Source organism: Saccopteryx bilineata, chromosome 1 (assembly GCF_036850765.1).
Source record: "Saccopteryx bilineata isolate mSacBil1 chromosome 1, mSacBil1_pri_phased_curated, whole genome shotgun sequence".
Classification (NCBI taxonomy): domain Eukaryota; kingdom Metazoa; phylum Chordata; class Mammalia; order Chiroptera; family Emballonuridae; genus Saccopteryx; species Saccopteryx bilineata.
In genome coordinates, this window is record NC_089490.1 from 107,903,297 (window position 1) to 107,917,730 (window position 14,434).

The 14,434-nt window shown below is 35.4% G+C and overlaps 1 protein-coding gene and 1 non-coding gene across 6 annotated transcripts in view; one reads left to right on the forward strand and one right to left on the reverse strand.

Annotated features, from left to right (window-relative positions):
- The window catches only part of RIC8B (RIC8 guanine nucleotide exchange factor B), a 110,323-nt gene that overhangs the window by 16,766 nt on the left and 79,123 nt on the right, over positions 1 to 14,434 (forward strand). The window lies entirely within an intron of this gene.
- On the reverse strand, positions 12,797 to 12,872 carry TRNAV-GAC (transfer RNA valine (anticodon GAC)). Its single transcript has one exon. It is a non-coding gene; the product is annotated as a tRNA-Val (tRNA).

A 14,434-nucleotide genomic window follows, 5' to 3' on the forward strand; every position in this document is an offset into this window, starting at 1 on the left:
CATCTAGGAAGCTCAGTAGCTTCCAGTAGGATATACTCAAAGAGATCTAAAAACAGATGCATCATAGTAAAAATGCAGAAAGCCAAAGACAAGGAAAAAAATCTTGAAAGCAGCAAGAGAAAAATGACTTGCCACTTACAAGGGAACCTCAAAAAGATGCACAGCTGACTTATCAGAAATGTAGGTCAAGGCAATGGGATAACATATTCAAGTAGCTCCAAGGAAAAACCTCAACCAGGAGTACTATATTAAGCAGAATTCTTATTTAATACTGCAGGGGGACTAGACACCAGATAAGTGAAAAACTGAAAGAACTTGTTCAAGACATACCTTATATGAATACTAAAACTTTTTCAGACTGAAAGCAAGTGACCCCAAACAGAAATTTGAATACACACAGATCACTGGTACAGGTAATTATGTAATTGTAAAAGACTGTGTAAGGGTATATTTATTCTCCTTTCCTCTCAACTGATTTTAAAATTATTTGTATAAAACAATATATATGTAATTTATTGAGCCAGTAACAAAATAGAAATGTATTTGCCAAAAACAACACAAAGATGACTGAGACCAAACCTGTATTGGAAGAAGTAAGTGACTCCAGATAGTAACTCAAATGCTCAAGAACACATCAATAGAACTAGAAATGATAAATAAGAATGCTAATATAACAAAAGCTCTAAGTATATATACTTGCTCTCCTTTCCTCAGCATCTTTAGAAGACAGAATTATATAAAATAATAATTATAATGTATTGTTGGATTAAAAACATTTATAGATATATGTACCAATGTCACAAATGAAAAAAAGGAATAGCATCATATAGAGGTAACATTTATATATCTTACTGGAATTAAGTTGATATAAATCTGGAACTGATTCTGATAAGATGTATATGGTAGGTAAGCCTGAGAGCAACAACTAAAGAAATAACTTAGTTTTCTTGAGAACTATAAAACATTGTTGAGAGAAACTAACGATCTAATTAAATAGAAAAACATCCCATATTCATGGATTGGAAGACTTACTATGTCTGAGATGGTTATACTTCCAACATTGATCTATAGATTCTATGCAATATCTTTCAGAATCCTAGGTAGATTCTGTGTAGAAATTAACAAGCCAGTTCTGAGATTCATATGCAGTTGCACAGAATTCAGAACAGCCAAAACAGTTTTGAAAGGAACAAACTTGGAGGACTCAGAATTCCCAATTTCAAAACTTAACAATAAAGCAACAATAATCAAGACAGTGCAGTACTAATATGAGGATAGATAAATATAAATTATATGTGTATTGTGTGTGTATATCAAAGGAATAGTTTTGAGAGTACGGAAATGAACTCGTGTCTGTGTTCAACTAATTTTTGACAAGAGTGACCAGATCACTGAAAGGGGAAAGAATCGTCTTTTAACAAATGGTGTTGTGACAACTGTATAGCCACATATAAAATAATGTCATTGAACTTTTACCTCACATCATATACAAAAGTTAACTTAAAATGGATCAGACCCCAATGTAGAGAGACCTAAAGCCATAAAACTCTTAGGAAAAAACATAGGGATAAATCTTCATGGCTTAGGATTTGGCAGTGATTTCTTAGATATGACAACAAAAACATAAACAACAAAATAAAAAATAAATTGGACTTCATTAAAGTTGAGTTTTGTGCTTCAAGGGCCTTTATTAAAGTGAAAAGACAACCCACAGAATAGGAGACAATAGTTGCAAATCATATATCTGATAAGAGACTTGTATCTAGAATATATAAAGAATTTAATAAAAATAACCCATTTTAAAAATGGGCAAAGGATCTGAATAGACATTTTTCTGAAGAAGAAACATAAGTGGCCAATAAACATATGAAAAGATACTCGACATAATTCATTCTCAAGGAAATGCAAATCAAAACCACAATTTTGCACTTACTGGCATGGCTAGAATCAGAAAGTCAGAAAATAAGTGTTGGCAAGGATGTGGAGACATTTGAACCCTCATACATTATTGGTGGGAATGTAAATGGTGCAGCCACTTTGAAAAACAGTCTGGCAGTTTCTCAGAAGGTTAAATAGAGTTATCATAACCCAGCAGTTTTACTCTTATGTATCTACTCCAAAGAAAGATAATATGTCCACACAAAAACGTACGTGACTATACACTGAGCATTTCTTACAGTAGCCACAAAGTGGAAACAACCCAAATAACCACTGACTTGTGAATGGATTAACAAAATGTGTCATATCTATACAATGAAATATTCAGCTATATAAAAAAGTAACTGATAAGTGCTACAGCATGTATGAGTCTTGAAAACATGTTTTGTGAAAGAAGACCATGTAATATATGATTTCATTCATATGTATTGTCTACAATAGGCAGATCTGTAGTGACTGGAAGTAGGTTAGTAGTTGCCAGGGTATTGGGGAGTTACTGCTAATGGATATTGGATTTCTTTTTGGGATGATAATGTTCTAAAATCAGATAGTGGTGTTGATTGCAGAAGTGTGTATACATGTACTAAAAAACAATTGTGTGTATACTTTTAACATGGTGAACTTATTCTATGTGAATTATATCAATAAAGTTGATATTAAATACAAGTAGGTAACATATACCCATCATCATTCCAAGCACTGTATGAATATTAATACATTTAATCCTCACGCAAGGCCATAAAGTAGGTCCTGTTATTTTACAAATGAAGAACTAAGGCACACAAATTACAGTAGGTCCTACTTAACATCACCTATAAATCCTATGACTAAGTAAAATGATGTATAACAAAATCAATTTACCATAGGTTAATTGTTATAAACAATACTTAAGTTCCTATGGAATCTCATCAATGTTCTAATAAAATGACATTATTCAAGAAGCTGCTGTGCACTCTGGCTGTACATCCACTGTGCTATTTCATACTGCCATTCATTAATAATTGAATTGACCTGTTGTATAGTATATGAATTGATTCTTTTCATTTTCTGATTTTAGGCATCTAAAATTTGAAACTTGATGGGGAGCATAAACAGAGCTTTGACATTGAACTAATTATTAGCATTGACAGGAAACAAAAGAGCACAGCATGCTTTGTAGTATAACTGACTGGATAGGATAACTCAGGGGTCAGGAACCTTTTTGGCTGAGAGAGCCATGAATGCCATATATTTTAAAATGTAATTCCATGAGAGCCATACAACAACCCATGTACGGTACGTATTATCCATAAAAATTTGGTGTTGTCCTGGACGACAGCTGTGATTGGCTCCAGCCACCCGCAACCATGAACATGAGCGGTAGGATATGAATGGATTGTAATACATGATTTTAAACGTTACTATTTTTTTTATTAAAGATTTGTCTGCAAGCCAGATGCAGTCATCAAAAGAGCCACATTTGACTCGCGAGCCTTAAGTTCCTGACCCCTGGGATAACTAGTGAGGATATCTAGTCTCAGCTCTTCCCACAAGCAGTATAGTACCTGACATACAGGAGTTAGACATGCTAAAGACTTTGTTTTTCTTTTTAGATTCCTCAGATTATTTTGTGGCCAAGATGTAAGGTTTCATTTTCTCAGCAGTTAACTCTTTTCTTCCTTACAAAATTTGATCATGTATTGTACTAAGGAAAGTGGAGAACTTGTACATCTTTGACTAACTAAAAGTTCTTAGGGACCTGAGAGCATTCTTGGCTGATCAGACATTCCCGTTGTTCCAAACTTCCCCATTTATAAATGAAAAACTGAGGCTGACTTGCCCAAGGTCACAATTAGTGAGTGGAAGAGGTGGGATTCAAATCAGGTCCTCTGTCTCCTTTTCTGCTTTCAGTGATCATTTTGCAGGGGTCTTCCTCAGGGAACTATGGTGTAGTGAGGGACCCAGAATGTCTTCTAGCACAGTAGTTCTTTCTAAGGTGTCACACACAATGAGGACGTTCTGTAATGGGAAGCTCACAGCAGCCACTCTGCTGTTGGATAGTTTTGTTAGAAAGCTTTTACTTTATATAAACTCTAAATCTGCTTTAGTTGATCATCCTACTTTGCCCATATTCCTCTCTGCCTCTGCCTTTTTCCACCATTCGTCTTGTCTTCCTACTTCCTTTCTGCCACTCTGTCTCTGTAAATTTTTCCCCATTTATTGCCCAACATTCACATTTATCAAGCCTTCTCTGGCTACATTCCCTACTGTTTATTCCTTCATTCTTCTAATACACAATTTAAACTGCTATATTCATTTAACATACGTTCAATCTCCTTCATATTATAAATAGCTTGAGTCGTGCTTTTAACCCAAAATAGACTTCTTGTCATTTGGTTAGAATTTATTTCTATTGAATAATTTGCATGTACATAAATTTTAAATTGGGAGCGTTTTGAGTTTTGTACATAGCCCCAATATAGGGCTGTATACACAAGTGTTCAGTAATGGACACTATAGAATCCATAAAATTAACATAAAATTGCAATGTTATAACATCAGCGCTTTCCTTTCTTAAGTGGCTTTGCCATTAAAAGGCAAATACAGATGAAAACTTTCTAGCCATATTGACCCTGTCTCTCTGGCCGATTTATTATATAATGTGTATTAGCTTCTTTTCTACACCAAGCATTATGCTAGAGAGTTTTTAATATAGCATCTCATTTAATATTTATAAGCCCTAGATGTTACCCCTGTTTTTAGAGGTGAGGAACTGAGGCACAGGTGCTTTCTAGAAATTACTCAAGCTCATATAGCCATAAGGGGCAAAACTAGTATTTGAACCCAGCTGCTTTCTTCAATTATACTGTTTCCCAATAAATAACATAAAGTACCTTATGCCCTACAATATATGTTCTCTTAGATACTATCTATATTAAATAATTATAGTAATCCTGTGAAATAGATATATTTCTATCTTATACATGAGAAAATTTAGCTTCAGATAGATTAAGTAAGTCAGTACAGATTCAAGTTCAGAAAATAGTAGAACTAGGGACTAGGAAAAACCCAAATTCTGTTTCTGTACTTTTTCTACTATACCATTAATAGGTTACTACACCTTTAAAATCTAAAATCTTAGAACTGTCTCATTGAGACAACTTACCTTCCCTCTTGTTTCTGTTCATGACTATCTTAATCTGCTCAGGCTGCCATTACAAAATACCATAGACCGAGTGACTTAAATAACAGAACTTTATTTTTCACACTATTGGAATGTGGGAAGTCCAGAATCAAAGCTTTGGCAAGGTTCATTCTGATGCCTCTTCTCTTAGCTGTGAGTGGCTACCATTTCACTGTGTTCACGTGATCTCTTTGTACGAGAGGGCAGGGAAAGGAGTGTGAGCAAGCTAGCTTTCTGATGTCTCTTCCTATATGGGCACTAATCCCATTGGACTAGGGCCCTTCCTTCATGACCTCATCTAACCCTAATTACCTTCCGAAAGTCCCATCTCTAAATACTATCACCTTGGGAGTTAGGACTTAGAAATATGAATTTAAGGGGGACACAGACACTCAGTCCATAACATCAGCTTAGAATCAGTTGTACATGCGTGGACAAGCTGGAGAACAAGGGATTCAGAGAAAAAGTAACTAGTCAGAGTGAGTAGTTAACTGTTGGGGGGTAGATGGCATTGGAGATAATGTAAGGAAATTCCAAAGAGAAAAATCTTTGATATACTGGAAAAACAAACAAACAGAAAAGCAAAAGGCTGTAGAAATCAATGGGACCAGGATCTACATATATTAGCCACCAAGATAGGAAGTATATGTTGTGACACAACATCCCTTTTCCAGCCTTATTAGTATACTACATAATCAAACTATAGCTTAAGCTATGCTAAGAATTCATTAAAGATTAAATAAGATAATGTTTCATTATTTGGTAAATTCTAATATGCAACAAATGATGGTGTTTCTGTATTTGCCAGTATATTATCTTAAAATACTAAAATATGTTTTGCATGGGAAGTGGAGAAAGGGCTTTCTGAAAAATAAAGACTCCTACTTAAGTAATAAGAACCCTGGAGTTGGCTGGTACTGTATTTGAAAAGAAATAAAAAGTTTGACATACCCATTTCTGCCCTCAGCCAAGAAAGGAAAGGACAAATGATTGATTTTATAAACCTTCATTTACACTTAAGCTGTATTTCCCATGTATTAATCAAGTCTTGATGCAACATGTCTTTCTCAGGATTACTAATTATCAAAGAAACTTGAGTGAAACTTAAATAATTGTTGTTACTCTGAACTGGCTTTTCAGTCTTTTTAGTGGGATTACCAGACTGTATTACTGAAAAATGTACATGTGCAAGAAGGAAAGCTAGAGATGAAATTTAGGAAGTGACCTAAAACCTCTCAGTATCCATTAAATAAAAAGTGAGAATTACCATTGTCTCCCATACTACAAGTAGCAAAAACCCTGAAGTGTAAGGTATAATATTAAGCTTAAGTATAACTGGATGCAGCTGCATGAATATTCATTTAGAAAACCTCATCTTTAGCTTTTTATAAAGAAATTCCAAGTTTGACCTCTAGAATTCTCTCTAACTTTTATTAAAAGCACATTTTAGAATTCTGGCAGTAAGTCATTAATTGTTTAATATTTTTTGTAAAATACAATTTTTAAATAGGCCTGTCGTGTGGGACTGACAACATTGCTCCAATTGTTCATTATAGGGAGCTTATTTTAGAATTTAATACCCCTAGTCCTGAGTATGTTATTAGGTTTTTACTTTTTTTTTTTTTAAGGATTCTGTGATCAAATAAAGGAAATAAGCAGTTTTTAAAAATTAAACAGATGTATTTCCCATAGTACACCTAAGAATCTTTATATTTTAATAAGCCTTTTTTCATTTCCCAGACTCTCACAAAACCTATTGTTTGTAGAACCTTTTGTACCTTTACTGTTCATTAATATTAAGTATTCACTATAACTCCATCTAACTCTTAACATTCTGATTCTGGAAATTGTACTCGTTTTGTTTGGTTCTTAAGCTCTTTTCTAGCATGTGGTTATCAGAGGGCTGCTGCCAAGTTAAACTCTGTGCCTGTGTTGTATCTATACCCTGCCCCTCTTTCCAGCTTGAACTGAAAGATTATTGTATTTTCCTGTTTTTTATCAATGAAACAGACATTAGTCCTTCTCTTTTGCATTGTTCACTTTCTCTATTCACTGTTGCTTCACTTGATTTGATTATTCAGTTAATGGCCCATTTTTATTCTCAATTAATCTGTGAATCTTCACCTAAATTTTACCAACTAGTAGTAAATACTTGAAAACCTCAGCTCATTAAATTGTTTTGATGAGCACTGTTGTTGGAGAGAAAGCCAGATGCCAAATCTATGTGTAGGTTTATTGTTTCAATTAGAAAAACAAGCCGCCTGCAAGACACTGCTATTGGCTGAGATCTTTAATTGATTGGTCTTGTTCTTGGAAATGTATAATTTTAGCTATTACTGTGTACCATCATCTCATTTAATAAAACAATACTGTAATACACAAGTTATTATTCCCATTTTACATGTAATGAAACTAAAGCTCAGAAAAAACAAGTATCATGCCCAGATCTCACAGGTAAAAAATAGCAAAGTGAAGTCTGGCAGGCTGCAACTCATATACTCTGTTATATAATATAGCCTCTTACTATAAAGTATGTAATACTATATATGGCACATACATTGTAGTTATAATGTTAAATAACATTTATATTCTTCTAGGTCAGCACACATATATTATCTCATTTAATTCCCCTAGCAACCTTATGAAGTAGGTACTATCATATTCATTTTACTGATTAGGAAATTAAAGAAGTTGACCAATTTGTTCAAAGTCATATAACTAAATAAGGAGGAACTGGGAATTAAACCTAGAGCTTTAATGAACTAGTGAATATCTGGACATAATACTCCCTTGCATGTGGTGCTTCAGAGATGTCACACTTATTATGTATGTGTGTTAAGTACTGTATATATTTATTCAGTATATTTGACTGCATCTGTGTACCTGTGGAATAAAAAGAAATACATCAGATAAATCCTGCCCCTGCCAAAACTGATGAAAGAGATAAGAAGTCACCATAAATAAAATTCCAGGTCAAAGGTATTAAGTGCTATAAAAGTGGTAGAGCTTAAGTATACTGGATTTAGAGGTGAAAGAGGTTACTTCCTGTTGGGAGATGGCAAAGTGATTTGGGAAGGTTAGGGTTTGAGAATATATTCTAAGTACAGGAAATAACATGAGAAAAGCACATAAATTCGCACAGGTAGTAGAGAGCAGATTTTTCGGCCTGAATCAAGGATATTATGACGTAAGTAGATGAGTTTTGGAAACATGAGTTATGGGGGAATCTGACCCTTTCCTAATTAATGAGTTTGGATGCATTTTATTTGAGGTGTTCACTGAGGGACGACAGTTAAAGAGAAATGTCTGACAGGCAGTAACATTTTCTTTTTGCTGCCAACTTTAGGAAATGAGTCCCCTCATGAGTGAATGATATTACCATCAACCAAGTTGTCCAAGTTAGAAACGAGAGGCTCCTCGCCTCCTCTTTTTCTCTACCATAGACATACTCATTCCACCAATCATTCAGTCAATTCCACTTCCTTAAAATCTCTTAGCTTTCCACTTTTCTTCCTGATTTTAGACCTCAAGCATTTTTCACCTTCTTAACTATTTCTGTTCTATCCCTTTCTTTTCCATTCTCTATATTACCATTTGGAAATATGTTGATATTTCCAAAGCACAAATCTATGTCATTCTCCTGCCTAATACTTTGCAATAAATTCCCCATTTCCCTCTGGATTAATTCCACTGTTTATTCCCTTCATCCTACAGATGTGGACTAGTATATTTTCTCTTTGAAAAGAAAAGGAAAACCTCTCTTGACCTTATTCCCTCTTGCTATCATCTGTTATAGCCATATGTCTTGAAAGGTACATACTTTTCTTTCCACTTTGTCACCTTCCAAATAAATACTGTTAGGAAACTGCTTTTATTAAGGTAATTGTTGACCTAGCATTACCAAATCTTTATGCTGCTTGATCTTTTGAAAGAGTTGATTAGTTCCTCCATAAAATACGTTCCGGTTTTGTCTTCTAAAACATCACACTCCTAGATTTCCTCTAGCCTTTCTAGCTGACACCCCTTAATCTCCTTTATCAGCTTCTTCTCCTCTCCCCAGCCTCTAAGTATTGGCATTTTTCAGGGCCCTATCTTAGTCCTCCTTTTTCTGTATATTTTTCTCTAGGTGATCTCATCCATCCTTATAGCTTGAAATGCCTACACTTATATATATCATCAGACATAGAGCTGGTGGCTGCTTAGGGCTCCAGCCACATACATTCAGCATCCTATTTGACATTTCTCTAGGCATCACAAACTTAATGTGTCCGTACAGAATTTCCCCCCATATCTGTTCTTCCTCTAGTCATCATCCCTCTCTCAATACATGGCACTAGATTGCGCAAGCCAGAAACCTCCCTCTCCCCAACCAATAGCAAGTATATACTTTTCAATTTTTCCTCAAAACTGCATTTCAAATCTTTCCACCTCTTTCCCTCCCCACTGTTCCTTGTCTGGTTGAAGTTGCTTTTGTTTCCCTCCAATTCATTTGCACACAGCAGCCATTGTGATTTTTAAAAAATTTTATTTGGGTTGTATTTCTCCTTTACTTAAACCTTTTTTAGCATTTAAAGTCTAATCTCCTTATCAGAGCCTGTAAAACTTCAAGCAATCTGGTCCAGCTTAAATCTTACACAACTTGGCCATTAACATCACACACACTGGCTTTCAGGATCTTAAACACCAGGTTCTGCTTGCGTTGCTATTTCTTCTACTCTGCACATTTAGCAGTTGCTTACCACCAGAACTTGGCTTTAACTTTATCTAAAGTTGATCCTTTCTGCAGTTATTTTCTATTATAGCATCATGTTCATTTTCTTTATAACATTTTAATTATGTATTTTTTATTTATCATCTGTCTTTCTCATTAGGTTATGATCCCCATAACACATAACAGAATCATGTCTGTTTTGTTCACAGCTGTAGACACCTATCATGTAACACAATGTCTTGTCTATAGTAGGCACTCAAATATTTGTTAAATGACCGAATGGAAATTCGACATGTACATTTTAACTGTCATCTTAGATGCCACTTTCTTAGGATATTTTCCTCTGAACTAGTCCATTTCCCTCCCATGAGATTGGACTAGGTGCCTTAGATTTGTGAACTTTTCTTCCCAGGAGAGATTTGGCAATTTCTGGAGACATTTTTTATTTCCATGACAGGGTGGTAGTGGTGGTGGCTGGAAGGTGATACTAGCATCTAGTGGGTAGAGGCCAGGGATACTAGTAAATATCCTATAGTATACAGAATATCCCCTTACAACAAAAATTATCTAGTCCAAAATGTCAGAGTGAGGCTGAGAAACTCTCGTTTAGGTCTGTCATATTACTTATCACATAGCTTATATTTCTTTGTACTTCTCCACCATTCAATCTTAAGTTCCTTAAAAGTTCACCATTATCTCCCTAGTACCAAGGACATTGCCTTGGATTATTAAATAGACTCTTGTTGAATTCTTGATGAATGGGTGACTAGATGAACAAATGAATATGCTAACCACCAGACATGGTGAAACCAGGCCAAGTTAGTCTAACTCTTAGTATTAGATATAGAGAGTAGTCAGTCATTGAGGTGAATTATAACTTCTGTTATTTATGGAATGATGATGCAAGGTGTTCTGTAGAGGGCATTGATGGGACACCATATTTCAAAGTTGTGTTCTATTTAAATTTACCGTATTTTTCACTCCATAAGACACACTTTTTTCCCCAAAAAAGTATAGGGGAAAATGCCCATGCGTCTAATGGAGCGAAAAATATGGTATTTTATTAAATATTTTAACATACCATTTGGTTCAGAATTTTTTTTCTTATTTCCCTCCTTAAAACCCTAGGTGTGTCTTATGGGCAGGTGCATCTTATGGAGCGAAAAATATGGTAAATATAAGTTGTTGCAACAAAGGGACCCCAAGATAGAAGTGACTTAGGAATATAGATTTTTGTTACCTTTTCAAGTAACAGTTCTGAGGTGATCAGACAAGTGGGTGACTCTGTTTCATACAGTTATTCAGTGGCCCAGTTTCTTTCCAAAGTGTCATGTCACACTTACTATCTTATCTGAGCCTTGTCTAGGCTGCAGAAGAGGACAAAAAAGTGGAGAAGACATACTCACTATCCTAAAGGTAAAAACAGTATACAATGTGTTCATACTCATCATTGGTGAGAGCTCTGTCATACAGCCATGGAGAGCAGTTGAGGAATGTGGTGTAGTGAGGCAGTCATGGCCTTGCTGCAGTTCTGTTACTGTGGAAGAAGAGACTGGGTTTTGGTGGACAACTATCAGTTTTCGTCACAGTGCCTAACAATGAAAACTAAGTCTTAGATAAGCACATTTATGAGGCTTTATATTATTTCCATGTTACTCTGAAATCTGAGTTAGTTTTACTATGTTGGTTATGTAGTTGAAGAAAACTTATAGGATAAAATGTGTTCTCTACAACAGTGCTTCTCAAGTGATTTGTGACAAAGAACCAAGTTTTTGTTTCTTTTTTGTTATTTATTTATTTCCCCTAATTTGCAGTAGACCACTACTTTTGTAAAATACAATAAAAATGAATCATTAAAAGAAATAATCATATCTGTGGGTGTCTTAGCAACATTAAATTGCTATAATAGTTTCTAAATGCATACTCTCAATTTTTTATACTTGCCTCAACTCATGTATCTGTCTCCTCATGGCCTAGTAACGCATAGTTTGTGAACTGGCATCAGTCTGCAGAAAATTTTGAGTAACATTTGTCTCAGAAGTGTTTTTTTAACTTCTTTGGGTTTCCAGAGTATAGAAGATGTCTCTTAAGCAAAAACTTCTTTTTCATGTATAAAAATTTTAATTTTTAAATATTTTTAGAAATCATCTTTTTTTTTGTGACGGAGAGACAGAGGGATAGATAGGGACAGACAGACAGGAAGGGAGAGAGATGAGAAGCACCAATTCTTCATTGTGGCTCCTTAGTCTCCCTAGTTGTTCATTGATTGCTTTCTCATATGTTCCTTGATGGGGGGGGGCTACAGCAGAGTGAGTGACCCCTTGCTCAAGCCAGTGACCTGAGCTCAAGTCAGTGACCTTGGACTTCAAGCCAGTGATCTTTGGGCTCAAGCTAGTGTGACCATGGGTTTATGTCTATGATCCCATGCTCAAGCCAGTGACCCCGTGCTTAAGCTGGTGAGCCCGCACCCAAGCCGGTGACTTCAGGATTTCAAACCTGGTAGTACATATATAAGCATATATAAGTCATGATAGATCATTTGAATGCTTACATATGCTTTATAGCAGTGGTAGTCAACATGGTCCCTACCGCCCACTAGTGGGCATTCCAGCTTTCATGGTAGGCGGTAGCGGAGCAACCAAAGTATAAATAAAAAGATAGATTTAACTATAGTAAGTTGTTTTATTTATTTTTATTTTTTTTGTATTTTTCCAAAGCCAGAAATGGGGAGGCAGTCAGACAGACTCCCGCATGCACCCGACTGGGATCCACCTGGCACGCCCACTAGGGGGAGATGCTCTGCCCATCTGGGGCGTCGCTCTGTTGCAACCAGAGCCACTCTAGCACCTGAGGTAGAGGCCATGGAGCCATCCTCAGTGCCCAGGCCAACTTCGCTCCAATGGAGCCTTAGCTGCGGGAGGGGAAGAGAGAGACAGAGAGGAAGGAGAGGGGGAGGGGTGGAGAAGCAGATGGGCGCCTCTATGTGCCCTGGCCGGGAATCGAACCCGGGACTCCTGCACGTCAGGCCGACGCTCTACCACTGAGCCAACCAGCCAGGGCTATAGTAAGTTGTTTTATAAAGAGTTATTCTGCCAAACTTAGCGAAAATCCAACATAAAGTACTTGGTAAGTAATTATTATTATATGCTTTAACTTGCTGTAACTCTGCTTTATAAATTTTATAAAGTAAAGTTACTTTCCTACTTTATAAATCACCATTACTGTGGAACCGGTGGGCGGGTAGAAAATTTTACTACTAATAGAGATACAAAAGTGGGCGGTAGATATAAAAAGGTTGAGTACCCCTGCTTTATAGCATGGTTTGTTTGTTTTATAGTAAAGCCCAAGCTGATCCTAGTTTTTTTTTTCCTTTAGTTCTTTTATTTGGTCATAGTTTTTCTGTTTATAGTGAAAATCCTATCATTTTTGAGCTGAAAGGTTTCCCTAGAGAGTCTTGATGCATAGTATAGATGAAGAAAGAGGCCTAATAAAATGACAGGCTCGAGATCACAGCTATAGTATGATCATTCACTTAAATGGAAATCACACAGGACTTAGATGATCTCGATCGAGTTCTGGCTTTGTAGCTAAGTGTCTTTAGGCTATTATTTAAAGAATACTGAAGCAAATGTTAAGTAAGCATTTTCTATATTTAGGAACATACATAAAAGTTTTTTTGTAAACTGTAAAGCATGTAACCAAACAGTATTACGATAATTACTAAAATTATGCAGCCATCCCTTCTGATGCTAAGTTCACTTGTCTTTCTGGACTCTGCTGTATTTCATGGTATAGACTTATTGAGAACAGGAGTCATTTAATGCTACATTGATTTTTAAATTATATTTATAGAAAAAATAAGGTTTTAAGGACTCCATACAATATTGGGAAATGCATATAATTAAACTAAAAATTAAATGTAAAAGAGGACAATTATATACACATGATTATTGTAACTTTGCATGTTAAATTAATATGCTGTTACTGATAATCAAATAGATTGACTAAGGGTAAATCCATCTGCCCACTGCCTAAAAATATACTAGCAAGTATAATTATGAACTTTTTTCTGTTTTCTTTAATAGTTTGATTCATTTTGCATTTTAAAGAACATATATATTTAAGTAATTTAAATTCTTCAGAAAAAAGAACTTTTTTACTAAGACACAAAATTTCTGTTACTTGTATGAAAAGGCTTTTTTACCCAATGGGACAAACCATTTTATTAGTACAAGCACAGAAATAGCCTTTACTACAGCTCTCTTTCCTTCTTAGAAAGGAGAAATGTCAAGACAACATTAATAAACCTCTATTAATGCTTCAGATTTGGGAAACTTATTAATGCTAGTTGGTCCGCTGAGGGTTATAAGGATTATGAAGAAATAAAATATTATAATAGTCAGCATTAAAAGAGTGCTTATTATGCCCCAGACTCTATTTCACAACAACCTTATGATCTATGAGTGATGTTATTCCCATTTTACAGATGGGAAAGTGAAAGTCAAAGAAGTTAACATGTTTGAATTACACAATGGCAGAGCCAGGGTTAAACCCAGGTCTTTCTATTTTTTTTTTTTTTCAGGTCTTTCCAATTCAAAAGCCACTGCAGTACATTTTCTTTT